Consider the following 22,643-nt stretch of genomic DNA (forward strand, 5'->3'; position numbering starts at 1 on the left):
TTCTCCAAAGAGGTGGAAGATCAGCCCTACCCTGTCTTAGAAAAGCAGCAGTACCATTACTGAGAAAGAATAATTTCAGTATTTGTGTTTTCATATAATGTTATGTGTTTGCCTGTGCCTTGAAAATCTTAGAGGCAACCATCAAGCCTAACAAGAACTAGGAACCATGGAAGAATTAGTTCAGATATATTATGACTGCCTGCTGGTCTATAAGGGCCGTGGAACAGGTTTGATGGATTCTACATAGATCAAAGCTCCAAATTACGGGGTGTCACCACTTCACGGGATTATTGCCTATGTGTTTTATATGGCTGCTTCTCAGGAACGATGGTGAGAAGCTCATGATGGAACCAATATGAAACTGATCCCCCACTATAATATTCTGCATCTTTGAAGAGACAACGGATCAGAATAAAATGATGCATACACGATGATGTTAATATTAGAAATAATACTACGGGTGGTGATAAGTGCTATTAAAACAGAAAACAGTTTAAGAGGGAGAGAAACCAATGGACGTTTGCCTTTTACAAGAGCGTGGGTTTGTAAATGATTTCATTTAAGGATTATTCACCTGTCTCATCATCTTCTCTCCTCAATGTCTGTAAATAGCAGGGTCTACTTTAATAAAAAGAGAGAGAGAGAGAGAGAGAGAGAGAGAGAGAGAGAGAGAGAGAGAGAGAAGGCCAGACTCCTTGAACCCTCGCTAGCCCTCAGCAAAGCACACATATTATCTGTACTATACAATTTAGCCCTCAATTACGTTTGCCTTTCTTTGTTTCCCATTGTTTTCCCGTCAGCCTCGCGTGCTCAAAATAGATCTTAAGCTCCTTGAAGGCAAGAACCCGGCTTTAAACTGCGTCCTGCACACGGCCTGCCGGTAGGAAGCAAAGGCTGATTTGTGGGAAGCAGCAAGGGTCTTAATTTCAAACTGCAGCTCCGCCTTGGAGACGCTTTCCGCAGCGGAGCGCGGCCGCCCACCGGGGGCACTGTCTCGCTCCCCACACCCCTTAGCAGCCCTTCCTCACTGCTGTGTCCCGCTGCGGCCAGCAGGAGGCGCCACGGACTCGGGTTAAGCCTTTCCCCCCCTTCCTACCCTACTTCCCCCAGCACGTGACGTGGGAAGCTGCCTCCGCCGGAGTCTTAGCAATAGGAGTGAGGGGGTGCAGGGGTTTGGGGGTGGGGTGGGGTGGGGGGTGTGGAGAAAGAGGACACGCGCGCGCACACACAGCCTGGGAGCAGAAACATCTTCCCTGGCTTCGTGGGTTTCTCCCCCCACCAGAGCCAGTGTATGAGAGGTAGGTGTGTGTGTGGGGGGGGCACACTTTTGGGTGTGAGACCCAAATCCAGACCAGGCAACCTGTGCTCTCCCGCCCAGCCCCCGTCCCCGGTGATTAATACCCATTTTTCTTAGTCTCCCCCTCCTCCCCCTCCTCCTCTTCCTCTCCCGCTGCCGCGCGGTTGACTTGCACAGCCTGCCCCCGCCCGCTTCCCCTCCCCCGGCTCCGATCATCACCAACTGGAATCTGGGCTCCTGCCTCTCCACCCCCCCCCCTTTTTTTTTGAGAAAGGAAGGCCCCTCCACCCCTTTTCAAAAACCACTTCCTTCGGCTTCTTCACCTCTAGGAAATATCGGGGCTTTGCTCCTATCCAAAGTGTTCCTCAGGGTGATTTTTGATGACCACGATCCAGAAGTGCTGGCGTCTGAATGCATTTTCTTTTGCTTGGTCAAGAAGAGTCGTGAACTTCAAAGCCCCCGACAGGGATTATCAATCCTGCTCTGCAGGAAAGGAAAACCCTCAATCCCCGGCCACCCGCCACCCCTCTCCAGAGATTCTGCAATAGCCGAGGCGCTCAGAGTCGGTATGTACATATTCGCTTTGGAGTCTCATGTCTCAATGTTGGGGTTTGGGGGTGTCAGGAAGATAAAGGGTCGAAGCAGTGGAACCGTTAACTAACCTGGTGTTAGGTGAAGCTCTTAAATCCAGCAGAACCCAGCACTTGCTAATTTGGACGTGGCTTTTTTTTTTTAAATACATTTTTCTTAGGGTGAAGGGGTAGGGGGCTCTCTCTGGTCCTTGGGGAGGGTGAATCCCCTTACCGAGCAGAGAGGCTGGGCATCGGTGCCCCGGGCCAGAGCCACGCGCCGCGACCATCCGTCCAATCGACACGTTGCAGGTGAAGCCCCGGGCGCTGCACATCAGCGCGGCGGCGGCGTGAGTGTGCGCGGGGGTGAGTGTGCGCGGGGGTGAGTGTGAGTGCGCGCGCGGGGGCGCGTGCGCGTCGGGGGCGTGTGTGTGTGCGCGCGTGTCAGTGTGCCCCTTCCAAGAAATGCCCAGTGTGCACCCAGTGCACAATCAGAACCCGTTCAGCACAATCCCGGGGTGGGAGGAGGCGCTGCTGCTGAAGGCGAAGGGGAGAGCTAGACAGACATGTCAGCAGCAATGCAGATGGGGCTGGGGGCCGCACTTGCTGGCGAGTTAAGTGGGGATTGTGTTTCTGCATGTGAGTGTGAGTGTGTATTGCTCTGTGGTGCCGCTTCTCCTTCCCTTCCTCCTTCCTTACCACTTCCCTCCTTTGCTCCCTCCCTCCCTCTCTCCTCTTCCATTCAGGTTGGCTTTCCCACCTCTCATCCATGCCTGTCCCAGGAATGGTATAGCCAGACCTTTTCTGAATTATTTATAGACCGGTGCCAGCTGTTTTCAATTCCTCTCGTGTGCACTCTGTGGGAAATGCGGGGTTTCCTCCCCCTTTTCCTTCAAACGAATTGATAGCTTTTTCGGAATGCATTTTTCTCACCCTCCGGGGACACTCGGATCAGACCCTGACCGCCTCTTTTTCCCCCTTAGGAAGGGGACGCTTTGGGAATGACCATGCTCCACGGAGGGACAGAGCCGGCCCCCAGCCTCTCTACACAGAGCCTCCTCCACTAAAGCTCCAAAAATCAAAAACAGTAATTGCCAGAAGAATCATTAAAAAAAAAAAATAGCCCAGCCACTAACCTCACATGCAAATGGAATAATTCCTCTGGATTCTGCATTGTGAGCTGCTCTCCATATCCTGAATTACCTTTGAATTCAGTCTTTTTTTTTTTTCTTTGAATTTGCATCTCTTCAAGACACAAGATTAAAACAAAATTCACGCAAAATTGGATTTTAAATTATCTTCCTTTCATTTATCCTTCGTCTTTCTTATGTGGATATGCCAGCGAGAAGAGGAGACTGGACATTCCCAACATGCTCACTCCCCTAATCTGTCCGTCTAGAGGTTTGTCTTCTGCAAACCAAGGTAGGGCAAATTCTGTTTTATTTTCGTCTCACCTGGGGTAGGGATTCCTTGTTTATCTCTCCCTTCAAATCCCTCAGGTGGAATTTTTGGAAGAAACGGGTGACAAGATAATAATATAATGTTGTTTGGGGGAAAAAGGCTTATTACAAAGGGGGGAAGTCTCCCATGTTATTCCTTTTCCTTCCTCATCAAACAGGTTTTGGGTGTTTTAGGAGGCAGTGGGGGTGGATGTATGTGGGGACGGAAGATGTTGGATAGCATAAGGGTGTGGGTATGTAGATGTGCATGGGAGACCTGTGTGATTTTTGAGTTAAATGGCATTTTATTCACCCAGGGTTAAAGCTCTGCTTTTTATGGGAATATAGAAAAAAATTTTTTTTCAGGCTAGCTTTTCCCCCTTGACACTTCCATGTCTCTCTGTCTCCTGTCCTTACCTTTCTAAGCTTTTTTTATTTTTTAATGCCCTTTAAAAAATGAAAATGATGATTGAGATTACTGTGGTTGTTGCCCTGAAGTCCACTTGCTGTCTAAAGCATAGACACCGGGCCCCGAGATCCCGGGAGGCCTACTGCAGAGGGCCAGGCAGGTCTAGGTGGGGAAGGAGGCTGGTCGAAGAACACCTGGAATTGGAAGATGCTGCAGGTTAAGCTAAATCTTAAGCTTGGAAAGAAGGAATTCTGTCAATAGTCTCCCTTTAATTTATATCTTTTCATGTGCTATTATTTCTGAGCTGTAAATTTCTCCTTCTGTCTACACATCTATTTATACCCACACATCCTCCAAGCAAACTGTTACTTCCACACTCTTGCAAAATGGCTATCTTGCAGAGTTCTAAAAGGCTGTGCATGTGGAAGGGGTGCAGAATTCGACACGTGAGTCTTTGTGTTAAACAAAGAGATGTGCCGCTTGCCTGTGTTGGTCTTGTACCTTCAAAAGAGAATTAATGATTTCTTTTATCCCCCCTCTCATCCATTTTTACGGAATATGGAACATGGCTAGGCAGTATTTTTATGGGCTTGAAAAGAGAAATAGCTGGAGAAACAGAAAAGACTTAGCTAATGACTCTTCAGCTAGCCACTCATGCAATCCAAGACAACTCCTGAGGAAAGCAGAGCATTCACAGGCCGGAGGGCCATGATGGTGAACTGGTGCTCTCCTCCTTGGTCCACTGACCGTACACCCCCAAACTCCAAAAGTGCCCAGATGCAGAAATCAGGCTGAGATCAAGAGCTCCCAAATAATGTAGCAGAATCATTACATCAGCAGACCTCCTGAAAGTGTTTTACTCCCCAATCTTTTTTCTTTATTCTGGCATTTTTAATAACTCTACTTTGAAGCAGTCCAAAATACTAATGGGATGGGAGGGAAGTAGCAGAAGACCCTTGTCACTCGACATCTTCCAGAAAGGATGGAAATGATCCACATTCGCTACTCCTCTCCCTCAGGTTTCATGCTTTTGCGCTCTTATTCGTTAAGCAGTGATCTGTAACCATGGTGTCATCGGAAATGAGAGAGTGGGATCCCACTTTGAGCCCTGTTCTCACCATGTCTACAAATAGCTGAGGTCATCGGGTGTGTGCTCACCTTACAGACACCTGGGCTAGTTCTCCATCTGCTTCTACTCCTTCAAGTGGGAGGATGTATTCTGAATTTTACTTCAAAATAGAACAGAGGTATGGGTGAGAAAAGCAACTCCATGTGCAACGATTTCCTACGTGCAGATGAGCAAGGCGAGATTGGTGTCCTTAGGGCATGTGCCCCTTTTGCGTTCCCGGTGCCTGTGACAGGACTCCACAGTGACTAGATCCTTCGTCATGTTGGTTGGTGACCAGGTTGACCGCAGAGCTTTTGACGAAGTCTCAGCCACCTTCTCCCAGAATGTGAATGGGAGTAAGCCAGGTTCTAGGCCATCATGGGTGGGCCCTAAAACTAGGTGAAGGACAAGAGATTAAAAGGGGAGGGTGCTGAGGAAGAGGAGGACTCAAGGGTAGGAAAGGTGCAAAGAGAAGGGGAGGCATTCCAACTGGTAGTGGCTTATGAAGATTCGAGGTGGAATCACCACAGGTGGTCTGTACCTCCACCATGTCCAAAGCCATTTTGGAACCCCGAGGAAGCAGGTGTTTCCCGTCCTCAAGAGCAGTCTTGGTGAGGCCGTGACTCAGTGGTGTTCCGGGCTGTCTCCGGGCCACTGTTCTCTCTCTCTCTCTCTCTCTCTCTCTCTCTCTCTCTCTCTCTCTCTCTCTCTCTCTCTTTTTTCTTTTCCTTCATGGCACAAAGAGCTGACTAGGTTCTATTTTGTCTTCTCTCCTTCTGCCACCTCCCTTACAGTGTGGGTTCCATGGTTAGGAAATGTGGCTGCTGGTGGGAGGAAGAGCAAATTTAATTTCAGTTGAGGAGCCTCTGATATGTGATTAAGAAAAAAAAAACCTGATAGGAAATAAAGACTTCCCAAGGAAGCAAGGTGAAGGGGCTTAGACTGGTGATTTGAAGGGGAGCAGAACAACATGGTTGCCTCCATCTCTGTGTTTCAGGTGTAGCAAAGCATGATGGACCTGGGAACACGGAGGGATATGGCCGCCCAGAGATACCTGTTAACATGCAGAGAGGAGAGGGTGTGCCCCTGGATTGTGTAATTTCCTCTCTCTCTTGGTTCCATTCCTCACACGCCTGCCCATCTGAAGGGTCTTCCTCTGCCACCCTATGTGTGTAATTTATGGCAGGGGCAGATGCAGAGAGAGGAAGAGAATAAGTAAGAGGGTAAAATGAAGGGAAAGGAGGAGGAAGAAAAGAGATTCTCTAGTCACTACTTTGTACATCAAGTGCCTTTCTTTTAGGCTGAGCCAGAAGAGCGACTTCCTCTGGCGAAGGGGTGAACAGCAGGTACCTTGATTTTGTATTCCTGCTTCACCTTCACAAAGAGGGCTTCAGAACCTTAACCATCTTGTTTGACCTTCATAGACATGCACCAGCCTTGTGTGGGGAGGGGCATGGGCACCTGGGAGGTGGACACATGGACTGAAATTGGTTGGGGGGGAGGTGATGAGTGGTGCTGGACAGGGAGAAACATGGCTGGGCTGATCCAGCCCTTGGCCACCTCAGCATTGCCTTGTAAAACATTCTCCCTTCTTTTCCATGAATACAATGAACCCAGGATGCAGGAGTTTCCCCCCTATTTTCTTGTTCAACAAGATGAAGATGAAGGCGACACGTCCACCACTAACAAGTGAAAGCAAATGTAACGAACATTTATGGAGTGGGAGACATAGGAGGCAGAGAGAAGCACAGGTTGTATGGAAAGAAACCATGGCAAAAAAATCAGCCTATAGAAGTCAGGGCCAGGAAGGAAGCCAGGGTGGAACTCACCGCCCTAAAGGCTGGCAAACTGTTGTTGAGCGATGGCCTTCTCTCCTGAATTGGGGAGGCTAGGGCTGGCAAAACCACGACTCTTGTGTAACTTGCTGGGGGTCAGGAGCAGAGAAGCTGGAAAGTTAGGTTCTTGACCAGCACTGCCATTCTCCAGCCTCCTTAGGAATTCTAGAAATTTCCTCCTTTCAGTAAATTACATTTTCAGTCTCTGCTACTGTGCATGCAGTATAGAGTCAGATAGCAGTGCCGTCTCTATAAATAAATATAGATCAAAAGAGTTGCTGGTCTAATGAATTGTTCACATTTATTAAAGTGCATCCCCTCTTTGAAACCACAGAAGTTGTCTCGAGGGAGAGTGGATTAGTGGTTGAATTGATACTATCTTTCAGAGGGATGCAGATGCTACCCGAACCAAATGTAGTCGGAATGAGGGAAAAGGCGTAAGTCAGAGGAGGTGGGTTTCTAGGGGACACCTGTGGCTATTGATGGCATTATCTGTGGCCACTACACAAAATCCATTGTGTGGACATGCTCTTGGCATTTTGTGAGCCCAGAGAGGAGTGTTCGGGAACCTTTGGTTGGTCCCTTGATGCTCTCCAACCACCTTATTTTTGTCTATTCACTTTTTAGTGCTTGCAGCTGCTGCTGGCAGAGAAGGGACATAGTGCATATGTTGGCCCTTTGTCGAGACCCTCCGTGACTGCCGGAGCAGAATGCTCGCCCTGCCTTCTGTGCATCGCCAGGACTTGTTCCCGGTGGCTAGCACCCTTCATCCTAATTTTGTTTAGATGCTTTGTTTCCCCAAGAAGTTTGTGAGCTCCTTGAGGACAGGGAGGGGTGTTTGTTCATATTGGAATCATTTGTTCTTAACACAGTGCCTGGCACATAACGGGTATTAAATGAATGAGTAGGAGAGGAAGTGCAATGTTAATTAGTAAATAACGCTATTTGTTATTTGCTCTGGTGGGTAGAGGAATTATTTGAAGCTGCGCTATTGGATGAGATCAAGAAGATCAGAGCTCTGTGACTGTTTAGAATGCATTTGCTCTGACCTTCTCATTTAATAGGTGAAGAAACGCAAATCCAGAGACATGAAGTGATTTGCTTAAGGTTGTGTAGCTGCTTACTGGCAATGCTTTGTGCCCCACACCACTGAGGCTATCTGTGGATGTCAAATGTCTACATCAGCACTTCTCAAACTTTATGTTCATAGGAACCACCTGGGGATCTTGTTAAAACCTACATTTTGATTCACGAGGTCTGGGGTGGGGCCTGAGAGTCCACATTCCTGATACTCTCCAGTGATGCCAAAGTCGCCGGGACATGCATCCGGGGGCTATTTCATTGCTGAACCTAACTCTACATCATGGCTAATACTGGCAGCTTCACATACATATTCTCTCTTTAGAACCTTTAGAATTTCTGCTTTGTTCTTAAAAAAGAAAAGATCCAAGAGCAATCCATGTATCCACATTCACCCCTCTCCCCTCTTCAGACACTCTTTCACCATCTTTTTGTGCCTCTTTTTGCCTCTTCACCTTTCATCCTCTGTGTATTCTGGCCCTTCTTTTAATTGATTCATCTCTTTCTCTTTATGTTCTTCTCCTCCTGAAAGTGTTTATCTACTTCTAAATGTCTCCTCGTCCTTTTTCTTTCACACTCTCTTCTTTTAACTTATTTATTTTTATGTCTTTCGCTCCACTCAGTTATTCAGCAAGCATTTGTTGAGAATCAGTACTTGTCAAACACTGTGTTATGAGAAAGAATCAGCTCTGTTTGTACTTTCCAGTAGCTTATGATTGAATGGGGGAGACGTGTAAAGAGATCATCATATACTTAGGTAAGACCTATAAGGAAGCCTGGGAAAATGAGGTGGGCTTCACGGAGGGGTTGACATTTAAACTGTGTTCTTAAGAATAAATAAGAGTTTTGTAGAAGGAGAGAATGGTCATGGTAGGAGGATGGCGAGCAGATGGAGAGGTAAATTGGTACCGAAGAGCAAGCGTTCTGCTCCTCCTTGCGTCCCTGAACTTGGGGGAGAAGAGCAACACAGGAATGTGCTGGTTCATTGATTAGGAATTTCAGATTCCCAACCATGAGGCCAGAGAATAAAGTCAGGGCCTTCTTAAAAGGAAAGGCCAGGGGCTCTAATTTCTGCTTTAGTGATTCTACAGTTGATGAATCCTAGCCCTGTGTATTAGGCTTGCCTTTAGAACGAGCAAATGATACCATTGTCATGTCAGACCACTGGATTGCAGCTAACTTTGTGGATGGCCATTATAAAGAATGAGACAGCCGCTATTTGGTTTGTAGCCGAGGAGAGAGCTGGATCCTAGCCCAGGCCAAACTACTCGAAATGAAGGACCAGCCTAGGCCCATGTGCTTCTAAAGGAGAGAGGCAGAGAGTTGCCATACCATTCAGATACTAGCCCCTTTCTTTACTGGCGAAGGGGAGTGATGCAAGAGGGGCTCAGTTCTTTCCAGGGAATTTACAGAAGGCTTTTTGCCGCCTTTTTAGATGGCCTGGTGTTTTAGAAGCTTTCTTCGTGGAGATGCCGAGGCATAGAGGTGACCCAAAGACACTTCCAGCCACCGCTTGATGGAACTGTGGCATGAGTGCTTAAGGGGGGAGGATGGATTTGAAATGCCTCTTACCCTACGTTTTATTTGCATTTATTTCTGCTGCCTGTCCTTCTACCCTTTCTCCCACTCCCACCAGCTTCCTGTGTCGTGTGGTTCATAGTCATTTCATTAGCAAAAGGAACTTAAGCTCAGCTTGAAGACTTTTTAAAGATCCACTCCACTGAAAGAGAGCGTTGTGAGTGTGAAGGTGTGTGGATGGACAACCGGCACCACTGGGAGAGGGGAGAGGGGAGCGGGGAGGAAGCCAGCTTGGGCCCAGACGTGGGAGGCACCAGAAGGACAGGCTTACCATGCCTGGAGGCCAGCTTCAGAGAGGGGGACATCCGTCCGAAGTAGAGAGCCTCCCAGATTAGGATAATTTAAGGTTCTGATTCATTAACTCACTTGAATCCTAAAAACCAGGCAGTGCTCCGCATACCCCATCCTCCACGTCTCTGTTCATGTCCCCACCACGACTGTGAATTAGCTTCTGCAGAAAGAAATGTCCAGTTTAATCTTTATATGGACCCTGCCAGGGCTTCAGCTGGTTAGAATTTCTTAGGAAATCGGGGATCTTGTTTCTTTTTGAGAGGAGGGACTTAAAACCAAGGGTGGGTTAAAAGTACCACGTTGTTAAGGGAGGGGGAAGAGAGGCTCAGAAGAAACCAGAAGCTGCAGTGATATCTTTTCTCCCTTTCCCAAAGCTAATTGTCCTCTGTGAGAATGCGCCCATGTTTCGAAGCAGGCTGGTCACTCAGCATCCACAGTTGCTGCTGTCTTTGGATTAGAAATCATTGTGTTCCGTATGCAGCCCAGTATGTGCACACCACACCCACCCGTACACACCTGACTTGTGACTTGTGTATGTGTGGGTATATTTGTATAGTGACTTACCTACCAAATACAGTAGTAAAAAATAATCTTAAATGCATTAAATGTGTCAGTGCAGTTGAGGTATGGTAATGCATATGTGTGTGTGTGCATGTGTGTGTGTGTGTGTGAGAGAGAGAGAGAGAGAGAGAGAGAGAGAGAGAGAGAGAGGGACACAGGACAACAAGAATATTATACTAACAGGCACCTTAAAGATGATCTGTCTTCTACAGCCACCATTTTAAAGCTGTGCAAATAGCCCCAAAGTTTACAGACACGTCCATGGGGGAGAGCCACATCCACTGACTCTCTTCTCAGTGCTCTCCCGTTCACTGGCCTGCCTCACTGGCCCCTCTGGAATGCACATCTCTTTAGTCAGCCAGTGCTGGACCTTTGCTCATCCACACATCCTCAGAGCTCTCAGGGCTCTGCTTGATGTGTCTTTAAACATGTTAGGCCTTTGCAGGGTGTCCAGGTGCTGTCTAAACGGTGATGAAGGCAGTGACGGTCTTGAAAGTCAGGAGCTTCTTTTTCTTTCTATGCGTGTCATTGCACTTGGTGACTGTGTGTGAGCCATTGCCTCTGGGCCTTGATTTTCTCATTTCTGAATCTGTGAGACAGGCCATGCAGTGCTCCTTAGTCCCAGCTCAGTAATAACGTCATCTGGAGAGCGTCAACAAAGAGAAATATAAAAAGCCAAACAACAATAGCAAAACAGTGACGTCCATGCCCAGGCCGTACCCCAAACAGTTAAATTGAAATCTCTCAGCAAAGGATCCAGGCAGAGGTCATCTAAAAAATACTCTCCAGGGGGATTCTAAGGTGCGTCCGTATTTGTGAACCACCTGGCAAGATGATTGACAAGCCACTTGGTCTGTCTAAACGTACTGCGGTCCTAGCGTTTTAACAGGTAGAGTGAGACCCTGTCGCTGTTCAACAGTTACATGAGGAGCAGAGGGTCCCCGAGTGGGAGTCCAGGAAGTGGTTGGCAAAGGAGGGGACCTAGCATGCAGAGGGCATACAAGGGGCGGAACTGGTGTTGAATTAGAAGCAGGGCCGTTTTAATCCCGACTGCTCTTGACGCTGACACGGGCCTGGTGTGGAAAGTTAGGGAAGTCAAGGAGCAGCTTTCCCTGATGCCCCTGAAACAGGTGTGGCTGTGAAGTAGGGCGAGCGGCCTGTGGTTCTGCAAACATCCTTCCTTCCACCTAGTCTTTATTGATGATGCCCCATTTCTTATTTCAGAGAGAAAGCTCATTGCATTCCTTTATAGCAGTGAAAATGTAGGAAAACTATTAATAAATGGGGCTGGAGAAGAGACCCTGATTGACTGGTGAGGGGTGTGAATGGTACAATTATCTTAGTGCTGGTTGGAATTCACTAGCCACGTTACCCTCCCTCTCCGTGCCTGAAGTAGAATATTAAAGGCATGAAGAGGAGGAAGAGGGTAGGCGGTATTGTGCTTCGTTCTTCTCTGACTGTAACCTTAATCACTGATTATTAGGCTAGCTGGGTTAATAGTTTTTTCACATCCTTCCTTTTTGGATCTCTCCCTGCCCATTTTAAAATAAATGTGAACCTAAATGTAGAGGTAAGGAAAAAGCAGATGTATGGATCTGTGTTCATTTAAAAAGACAAACCATAATGGGGGCTCCTGGGTGGCTCAGTTGGTTAAGCGTCCAGCTTCGGCTCAGGTCATGGTCTCACGGTTCGTGAGTTTGAGCGCTGTGCTGACAGCTTGGAGCCTGGAGCCTGCTTTGAATCCTGTGTCTCCCTCTCTCTTTGCCCCTCCCCTACTTGCTGTCTGTCACTCAAAAATGAATACATGTTAAAAAAATTTTTTTTTAAATAAAAAGTCAAACCATAAGAGAGCAAAAACCCTAATTCTTTTTTGAACATTTGCTGATAGTGGCTGGAGATGGGAGAGGAAGGTCATGAGTGTGGCTGGGACTCGCACTGGGGTTTGGCGGGGTGTGCTGTGGTGTGAGGCACCTAAGTGTTCAGGAGAAATCCAAGAAGTGTGCCCACTGATCTGGATTTTTAGATAAATCTTTGTTGCATTTTAGATACATCTTTGTTGCATGTTGATTTTCAGATAAATCCGGTGTAAGCAAAGCATCCAAATCACTGAGACACTGTAGCCTTTCCCCTTATATTTGTTATACAGATTTATTAGGGGCCAGAATTGGTATCTGCAGGGTTTATGGCTTCCCTTTTTATCACCTTGTTAGAAATTCTAGGATCGTTTCTGAGCTTAAAGGGGGAAAGGGGAAAATTTCAGTCGTTACCTGGTTCTTTTTATGTCTGTATCCTGGTTTTTCCTTCAGCTCAGATAGGAAGAAGGATTACAGAAGAAATCCTACCCTTGCCAGATATGGGTGCTCAGATGCAGTAGGTCCTTCTTAGGTGGGATAATGTTGATCCCTTGGATTTTTGGAGAAAAAAAACACTGACTGGGTTTTGTTAGAGCCTGCATATAGAAGAGAAATCACTCTCATTTGTTGATTAATTTGTCATTTTTCTATGAGAACAAGATTCATGCTTTTTGTCCTCAGTGCTTAGCAGAATGCTCTCTGCACTTGGACAGTGCTCAGAAAATGCTGCTTGTCGATAAAGCTGATGATGAAAATGAATGTGCATTGAGGATAAAGTTGACATATTTATACCTTTAATGTTTCCATTTCCTTGCCATCCAAGTGTGTCTTGATGCTTTGGGTGAATTTTACTAGAGTAGAATGGATGAGAGTATCTTTCATGCTAACTCTAGGCTGATAGAATGAAACTATGCCCATTTCTTAGTGTCTCACCTCTTTGATCTTTAGCTTACATTGTGTTCAACAAGGGGTATTTCTTCAAAAAGCCTTTATGCATCACTAATTATGCTTTTCTTGTTTCCTCCAAATTCTGTGTTCATACTGTTCATTCCCCAAGTCCACCTCAATGGCTGTCTCACCCATGATGTCTTGCTTGATCTTACCAGCTAGAAATAAGCTCTCCCAAGTTGTTCATTCACATACTATTTTTATTTTCCCTTTGTTTGTAGCATTTTTATTATGCTGGCTTTTGGACCAATCCCTTGAGGACATTTTTAATCTCTATCCCCTAGTCACCTTCACTGCACTGGGCTTTGTGGAATGAATAGAATCATGGTTATTCACCTTCTCGGTCTCTTCTTTCTCTTCTGCACTATTTACAAAGATGCTGTGATGTCAACATAAAATTCAAGGTTGACTCTGAAATGTATGAATGAGCTTTCCATCACCATGGTGGAGAATCTAGTTTACTGATAAATCTGCATTTGTGCAGCTGAGACACAGGTTGGGGAAAGGTGTGAGAAGGTCCTGGAATTAACTAGAAATTGTTAGGCCATTTTAGGGATAAATGGTGGAATGAAAAATGCTAAGAATTGTTGTTGTCAGTCCAAATATAATAATTATCCAAAAGGAATTGTCTTGCCTTTGCTTAAGACAGTCTTCTGTTGAAATTGGGCCTTGAATTGGGGCAATAGATATTTATGATGTGCCCATGAAATCCAGGGTTATGTTAACATATGTTATCATATTTAATATGTACCATAAGCCTAACATAATTTTGTTTCTCAGGTGAACAGAGTGAGGATTAAAGAATTCAAGGTCACATAGCTGTGAGCAGCAAGCCAGGCTTCTAACTAACTCCTTGATTCTAACCTCTCATTCTTTAAATTATAAAGAGCAGTCTTCCTGTGAAGGAACATAAGGCTTTATGTTGTACGTAGAGGAACCTGTACATAGGATGTACTTTGAAACTTCATCTGAAGTGACTTCTTTTAGATCACCTCTCTTTGGATGTTGCTTTTGGCAAAAAGCAAAGTTGTTTTCAAATGAAAACATGGATCTCTACAAAATGGCCAATTTCTAGACCTTAATTTAATTCTGTGAAGACAAAGGGGAGAAATTCATGGCACTGGCAATCGGCCTCTCTTTCATTTCACATGATAGGTTAAGGCTTGGGCCCATCTTTTCAGCTGGGGCTGCCATTCTTTGGATATACTTCACCTCTGAACTTGAACTCTTCTCCCATCAAGAAGAACCGATCCTTTCCTATTTATTTGATTGTGGGCATTTGGAAGATTGTTCATTTTCTTGTACCTGTTCCTTTCTCAAACCCATTTCAACTACTACTTTGTGTGGAGACATATGGTTAGGGTAAGAGAATGGCAGTGAGGAATACTGCTTTGGGGGCACTGGGGTTGCTCAGTCGGTTAAGCTTCTGACCTCGGCTCAGGTCATGATCTCATGGTTCATGAGTTCGAGCTTCATGTTGGGTTCTGTGCTGACAGCTCAGAGCCTGGAGCCTGTTTTGGATTTTGTGTCTCCCTCTCTCTGCCAGTCCCCCCCACCCCAAAAAAATTAAATAAATAAACATTAAAATATTTTTAAACCTTTTAAAAAAAGAGTACTGCTTTCGTTGGGTTTTGATTCTTAATGGAGTCATTGTTTTATGAGGTAGACTTACCTCATTCCAAAAAGAGTTTGAGGAAGCTAGTTTTGTTTCAACTATCTGTATTAACCTTTCACACAGAGAGCAGTTTCTGTATAAATATATACTCTAAAGGTTAAATTCCTTGTCTTTATTTTTCCATCTGAGGAAAGATGCTATCTCTTAGTGCCACAAAAAGTTCTGGTACCTTAGCTACACCACATGCATATTTTTAAACTACTTCTTAGTGACTTCCAGTTCAGTGGTATTAAGGAAGGAACACTGGCCAACGGGCCAGGAAACCAGGCCCCTTGCCTACCTCACCTCAGCTCTGTGTGATTCAGGCAGGTTACATAACCTTGCTGAGCTTCCTTCCTCATCTGCAAAATGAGGTCTTTGGGGGATACAGTTATCATATTGTGGATCACATGAGGAAACATAAAGAATCCCCTCAAGACATAAATTTAAAATACACACATACACCATACAGTATTATTACTAATAACTCCATCCTGCACAGAACAGCTTTCCTATGGCTTTAGTGCAGTCATCCACTCCCCATAAGACAAGAGAATAGAAAATATTTGTTGGAGAAGATGGGCAAGTGGTGAGCAAGCCCCCTGTGTTCTGTATGTGGAACAGCAGCAAGATGTTGTGACCTGTGGTTTGTAATCTTTGGTCTGTGTCTCCTCAGGTCTCTGTCACGGTATTTACCTAGGAAACAAGATAAAAACTTTTCAGAAAGGAGAGCAAGACTAATCTTTCTAGCTCTTTGTATAGAGCAATTTTTTATTTCCAGGCTTATCTTCTATCTTCGCATGACCCAAGAAGAGTAGAGATGGAGATGGTGACCAAGCCAACGAAACATGAAAGACTATTTTATGCTCAGGCCTCTGCTCCTGCCTCTCTCTCTCTGCAGTGCCCTCCCTGCCTTCCTTCACCTGCCTTAGTCCGTTCTGCCTTCATGAGTCAGCTCAGGGATCCTCTGCTCCGGGTCTTCCTGGTCCCCTCAGGCTAGAGACACTGCTCTCTTCATGTCCCCATAGTTCCCCAGTTTGAGAGGACTCCTGCTGTGTCTCTATCCCCTCCATCTTTGATGTGAATTTCTCAAGGTCAGACACAGCCTCTACTTTGGACCCTCTGCATGCCTCGCAGAGTGCTGGGCCATGGTGGCCATGTAGTAAACAGCTGCTGACATGGTGTGAGGACCTACAGACCTTGTGCTCGGTGCTTACGTGCATTTATGAATGTAGCACTTCCAACTACCCGAGAAGGTAGGTATAATTATTACCTACATTTTATGCAGGAGGATTCTAAGGCATGAGGAAGTTGAAACTTGCTTAGCTCAAGGGGCAGAGCTGGGATTTGAACCCAGCTGTCTAGCTTAAGCTCACATTCTTAAGGTTTATGCCCTGCAGCTTTGAGGTAAATTTTTATGGTTGGTTTGAACAATCAGAGACTTAGAAGAAGCATGGTGTGTGTCTGGTTTTACATAATGAGGACAGTGGAAGAAAGAGAAGAGAGTGCACTGCAGAATTTGGAGAGTGGTTAGGACTTGGATCTGTAAGAATATTTGTGGCCCTCATTCTTCCGAAGTGCTGATGAAATATGGGACACACCCAGGGCTTCCAGAAATGCATGGGCATGCGATTCATGTAATTACCGTGGGGTTTTGCATGACGTGGTTTGTATTTCCGGAACTTGTGTGTCTCGACTCTTTGCTGTTTCTTTTTGGTTTCTTATGTTTTCCTGGCCACCATGTCCTTCAGTTGTGTGTTTAGAGGTGCTGGGGGTTGGTGCACTCCAGTATGGTGGCACGTGTTGAAAACAGTGAATGAGACCAAGAACTCAGGAGTCAGACAGGGTTTCCGTTCTGCCCCTATTAGTTTAGTGGGCAAATGTCTTCAGTTCTCTCTATTCCCAGATTCTTTGTCTATAACATGAGGTGTTAATATTTCTGGCCTTCCAGTTACTGTGAGGATGAAGTGCATTATTTCATTTTGAACAGCACCTGTCACGGAGTAAGTATGCAGTAAGTAGTAACTGCTTTGATGGCCCCTGGCTCCAACCAGGTCAGAGCCAGTTTGGATAGCAAGCGTGTGGCAGTTGTGTACGAATTAGAGGCTTCGAGATCAAGACTGGCATTACCTTCTTTGAGTATCTCATCACATCATAACTGGCAGGAGAAGAAAGTATGGCCATGAGCTGATGTGTTCCTAGAATGTTAAGAGAACAGGAATCCATAGTGCAAAAAATGCAGAAAAGACAGACCCACCAACAGGAACCAGTTAAGCCAGGATTTAAAGATTGACGTGAGCTCTGGGCAAAGTGGCCATGAACTGATCAAAACTTAGGATAAAATGCAAAGCTGTAAGGAAGCCTGCAAACAAACAAATGTAAATCTCAAGAAAGACAGGAATGCTTCCAATGAAAGAAGGTAACAGAGGTGGAGATAAACCAGCTCGGCCATAATAATGACAATCATTTGCATTTTGGGAGTGCTTTAGATTTGACTAAGGGCTTTCTCAGAGGTTTCCTTCCCAACACATTTTTTGATCTTCCCCAGAACCCACTATGAAGAATTCTGGGTGGGGACTATTCTCTCCATTTTACAGATGAAGAAATTGAGGTACGAAGTGCTCTAGTCATTGTCCAAAATGGTACAAGTCAAGGAGAAGAAGAGCTGGAACTGGGTCTCAGCTTTTCTAAATCCCAGCTCCAGGGCTCGCTCTTCTCTTGCCTCGGCCTTCAGAGAGCCCTGGAGGGCAGCTTGCTACCTTGAGAAATCTTGAAGGAAGTTTAATTAGGTAAACAGAGTTTATCCTAAAAAGAAGACAGTGTCTTTGATGAGCAGGGGAAGATGTTTATTGAAAAGGCAAGGTCACATATTATTCAAAAATAGAAAAGTTTGGGGCATGAAAATTCTTATATCACTTCTTTATATTTTTCTGTCCTTTCCAAAATTTCTACAGCACATTGTTTTCACATTCAGAAAAGATGAGGTAGGAAACAAAAGCAAGAGCTTTCATTATATCAGGAATTAGATAAATGGAAAGGGGTAGAAGTCATCTGCATAAGCACAGGAGGTATAGTCTTGCTTTCTTAGCGATAGAATGTGGACCGGGTGACTGATGTGGTCACACAGGCCGGTGTGTTTGTGGGTATGTGTGGGTACGTGTGTATATATACTCTGGATGTTCGCTTAGGTCAGGGAACCAAAACCCTGTTAAAGTTGGAGAGGACTTTAAAACATCAATTAAGAATGTAAGAAATAACCTCGGGCCTTAATGACAGATTCTAAAATGCCTCTCACAAATGGTCACTGTAGGGCTAACGGCTGCTGTTTGAGAAAAGGATTGGAAAGATACCTGAGTGCTCACTTACAACCTTTTTAAAGAAAGCTATGATGGCTGGAAATTATAAACAGATAAGCATAAGTGTTAAATTGGAAAAAATATTGAACCTGATATTAAGCAACCGAAACCTTGAAGAGAAGGCCAGGCTTGGAGGGCTGTAGCAAACTGCTGTATGTAATTAAGAAAAACTAATGAAAGTTTAGACCTCACGTCCCCTGAGATTCTAGTCTGTAGACAGGGGAACGGGGGTGGGCTAAGTAGATTGTGCCTGGAGTGGAGCTGGCCAGTGGCTGGAAGCCGAGGTGCCGCCTTCCCGGTGTAGTTTGTTCCCAGCTGGGGGCACTTGGATTTAGGTGGGGACAGGGAAGTGCTGCGCCTGCCATTTGTGTCTGAAGGGACAAAGGAATGTGCTCCTGGCTGAGTGGCGTTGTGTCAGGATTGACTTTGAGGCTAGGCTCTGCGGGCCACGCCACCATGCTGGTTCTCTGCTGTGTCTTCACATCCCCTCCCACTGCCAGGCCACACACTGCATGTGACCAGCGATTCCTAAAATGCATGCTCTGGATCCTCTTCCCAGAAAAACCCACCCTTTATAAACTGTTCCATGGTTCCTGAAAAGTATTAGGGGGTTTAGGATCCCCGAGGCCCTTCCGGGGATGCGAGCTTCCGAACCCTTGCTCTAGATCATGTGTCCAGGGCCCACCCTGGCAGATTTTCCTCCAGGTATTTGTCTCTGGAAGGTGGGGACCATGGGAGAGAATTGTCTTCGAGACCCCAATTCCTTTGTTCTTCCAGGATTAACCGGCCTCTTGGGCTTATTTGCAGAATATTTATGGAGGCTTGTGTGGGGCACTGGGCTCTTTGTTTGTTGTGCGTCAGGCACAATGCCTGGCCTCTACGAGGTGACACACCAGGAACCGAGACTTGGGCACATATGGCTGGAGAACAAGGCAGAGCTGAAGTATCTTATTTAAAGTGGTCTCTAGCAAGTGGTGTAGGAGCATGGGCTATCCGGCTTAGATGTGAGTGAGCCAGTGCGGCCGCTTGGGAATCGGGTTGAAGGGCTTTGGTAGGGGTGAATGGAATTCAGAGGACACTGGCATAAAGGAGCACTAGCTTCATTACTGTCCCTACTGCGATAGCCCTCTCCTCATCCACCCCAACTGCCTCCTGACTCTGGTGTAAGGCCCTGACCACAAATTCTAGCCAAAGATGAATTCTCCTTTGGGACTCCAGAGTGATGATTTCTTGGTTTCTGATAGGATCCTCCTCACCTCTCAACATAGTTGATATTCAGTGGAGATAACCATTTTAGACTCCCTCCTTACAATGGGAGCCTTGTTTCTGTTTTCTGCTGGACGTCAGGTGGTACCTCTCCAGGATGCCTTGGTACCAGTATCCTCAGCATTTCGAGGCTGGGGCTGCTGTGGCTTTTAGACCAAGGCAAGCCTAGATTTTGAATAGTATAAATCGAGTGGTAGACTGAAGCCCCGTGACCACTGCTCAGAGAAGCAGCCCCGGGGACTCCAGAGCCAGGTCTTTGATGTCAAAAGGACTTAGGTTCAGAATCCCAAGTTTGCTACTTGCCACCTTCAGCTCCCCTCTTCTGTAAAGTGCAGGTATGTGAAGCGTAGAAGAGGTAAGGTACATGAAGTGTGGGGAACTTAGCACTGTCCTCTCCCATCCATATCCCATGAGCAAGGCTGGCGAGTGCCCAGTAGGGCAGGAGAAAGAGGGATAGCCCTTACCGACCTTTCCCATCTTCTGTTTCTCCAACCCAGGTGTCTACCCTAATTCCTCAACAACCCTTCTCTTGGGCTCTAGTGCAAAGAGGAGAAGAACTAAAGAGGCCCAATCTGTTTGTTTCTCCTTATGAGGGAGAGGGAGTGAGGCGTATGAAATCCAGCACCCCCGGGGAATGGGGAATGTTTTGAAATAAGTCCTGAAATTGGGTATGTCTGGGGGAGGGGGATATGGGGATACCTGAGGGCTGAGATCCTTGTGTTATTAGAGACAATGGCAATAGTGAGGAAAGAAGAAGAGAAAGAAGGTTGATGAAAGGAAAGAGAAGAGGGTGCCATAACTAGGATGCCGACTTCAGTCAAGTTCTTTGGCTGTTCCTCCACCTTGTGTGTTGAGGAGGAAAAAGACAGGGAGGGGGTGAAGTGGAAGAGGAGGGGGTAGAAGAAAGGAAGGGGTAGAGGGTGAGGGGGCCTTAAGGTGCTTTCCACCTCTCAGCCAGCCGGGACAGGTCTAGTGCAGAGTGCCTCTCTGTAGTCCCGAGAGGGAGAGAGAGAGAGAGAGAGAGAGAGAGAGAGAGAGAGAGAGACAGACAGAGAGAGAGAGAGAGAGAGAGAGAGAGGTGGTCCCCAACGCCCCCTGCCACCTTCCCAGCCTGGTCCGGGAGGAGGACGGAGTCAGCAGCAGCTTTGGCACACTTCCGGAGGAGAGTCAGAAAGCGACAGCTGTTCTGCCACCATGGGAAGTTCTGTCTGGACTCTGGGGAGTGTTTGCAACCTCTTTATGGAGGTCAGCCAGCCTGCCTGCCTGCCAGCCCCTCCCCGGGCTTACTTGGGTGTCACAGTTGCTATGATCATCCAGTATGTGGCTGCTAGAAATGCGCTGTCTGTAACTTGCTCTGTGTACATTTCTTTGTCTTACTCCTACCTCTAAACTGTAGCAAACAGACATGTTGGGAAGGAATAAAGCCCTCTGAGTGTACAGAATGTCAAGCATTCAAATGGCAAATAGAAATCAATTTTGAATTTTTCTTGGTTTTAGGTTATTTGTACCCTGGTGCCTACTAGTAGCATAGGCAGTCCAGGGTTACTTTCACACAAAATGAATGCGGTTTGCTGAAATGTGAGTTTAATAACTGCAGGCTGGCGGGATATCGGCTTCCATGAAACCCTTTTGTTTCCAATGGAGAAGGGATGGTGTATATTTAAAGCATTGGGTCCCGGTCTCCCTCTGGGATTGGAATTGGGTGGGAATGAGGCGGGTGTGGAGGCAAGAAGAACCTCCCTTTGCTCCTGCCTGGTTCCTCGGTGCAGCCGGGCTCCGGCCCAGATGCAGCTGGTGGGCCAAGCTGCTGCCAAGTAAAGCCGTGCTCCCCACTGCTTGCTGTGTGCAAGAGCCAGCTCTGTGCACGTGTGTGTGTGTGCATGCATGTGTGTGTGTGTGTGTGAGAGAGAGAGAGAGAGAGAGAGAGAGAGAGGGAGGGAGAGACAGAGAAAGACCGAGAACATGAATGAGAAATTAGTCCTTCTCGGGATATAAGAAACATCAGAGAATGTTCACAAGGGCGCTGATGCTGATTTCCTACTCAGCACCAGGATGTTTGAAACGATGCCCAGGTGGTTCCAATGTACAGCCAGGCTCGAGAATTGCTGTTCCAGACCTTCTGCCCCACTTCTCCCACACCTGCTCCTTTGTCTCCTATGTGCATGGTTACGCTTCACCTCCCAGTGGTGCTGCTTGCAACATCCCCTCTCAGGGAGGGAGACGGTCCCGATTTCCTGAAATTCCTGCCTGTTCTTGTCTCCCAGTCCAATGGGCCCATGTTTCTAGAAGACATGGTAGATTGATTAAATAAGTGTTCTTAACCTTGTAATTTTATGCACACAGCTTCTCACGCTGTGGAAATAACTGTTCTTAGATTTTTCATTGTAAGTGGATTGTTTAGATTGCCCAGGGGGAAAGAACTTTCTCTAATTTTAATAAAGCAAGTATTTATTTAGCCACTCAGTTAACATAGTCACCCGTTTCACTCTTCATTCCATTTTGTGCTATTTCAAAATGTACAGTAAAGAATGCGTATGTTGGATTCGTGGACTCTTGCCCATTCCCGTCACACATCGGCCACTTAGTGGCCTAGATGGATCTTCTGCATCATACCTCCATTCAGATCTCCCACAGGGTTCCTTCCCTAACTCGCAGTGTCTTTCCTCCCCGGTCCCCCGAAGACCTGGGTTCACCCTCCTCATGACCTTCGAGGCTTTCCTTCCTCAACTTCACTCATCTGCATGGAGTCCCTTGCTGCTTCCTTCCCTGCCTGTTCTGCCGCTTCATGTTTCATGGCACTGATTTCTCTGTTACTTAGCCACCGACTGGCAGTCATGTCTGCTTCTGCAGTCCTGTCGCTCATGCTACTGAGGGCAGTTGAAGGAAGTCCCAGAGTGAGTTCACCTGACCTGCTTCAGAGTCCTTCCTACAGGACTCCATCATCACAGAGAGGTGGGGCACCTAGCCTTTTCTTATGAGCCCCAGGATCACATGGTCACCCAGTGCTGAAAACATCACCTCTCTGAGCCTTCTCTCCTCCATACTCCTGCCTGCAGTAGAGGGGCTCATCACACTTGGCCGAGAAAATCAGCACTCTCTGGTAAATTTTTGTAATGTTTTATTTTATTTTTGAGAGAGAGAGAGCACGAGCAGGAGAGAGAGAGAGGGAGACACAGAACCAGAAGCAGGCTCCAGGCTCTGAGCTGTCAGCACAGAGCCTGATCTGGGGCCCGTGAACTGTGAGATCATGACCTGAGCTGAAGTTGGATGCTTAACCGACTGAGCCACCCAGGCGCCCCAACATTCTCGAGTGTAAGTGTCCATAACCATTCTCTTTTTGGCATAAACGTTCATGCTTATCTTTTGTTTGCTGGACACTCCAGAGGGGTCTCTGCATCT

General features: G+C 46.5%; 1 long non-coding RNA gene across 1 annotated transcript; it reads left to right on the plus strand.

Annotated features, from left to right (window-relative positions):
• Positions 1–806: 806 nt before the first annotated feature.
• Positions 807–3,003, plus strand: LOC115303391. Its single transcript, XR_003914019.1, has 3 exons — positions 807–880; positions 1,627–1,863; positions 2,850–3,003. It is a non-coding gene; the product is annotated as an uncharacterized LOC115303391 (long non-coding RNA).
• Positions 3,004–22,643: the final 19,640 nt, after the last annotated feature.

This window comes from Suricata suricatta, chromosome 10, assembly GCF_006229205.1.
Source record: "Suricata suricatta isolate VVHF042 chromosome 10, meerkat_22Aug2017_6uvM2_HiC, whole genome shotgun sequence".
Taxonomy (NCBI): domain Eukaryota; kingdom Metazoa; phylum Chordata; class Mammalia; order Carnivora; family Herpestidae; genus Suricata; species Suricata suricatta.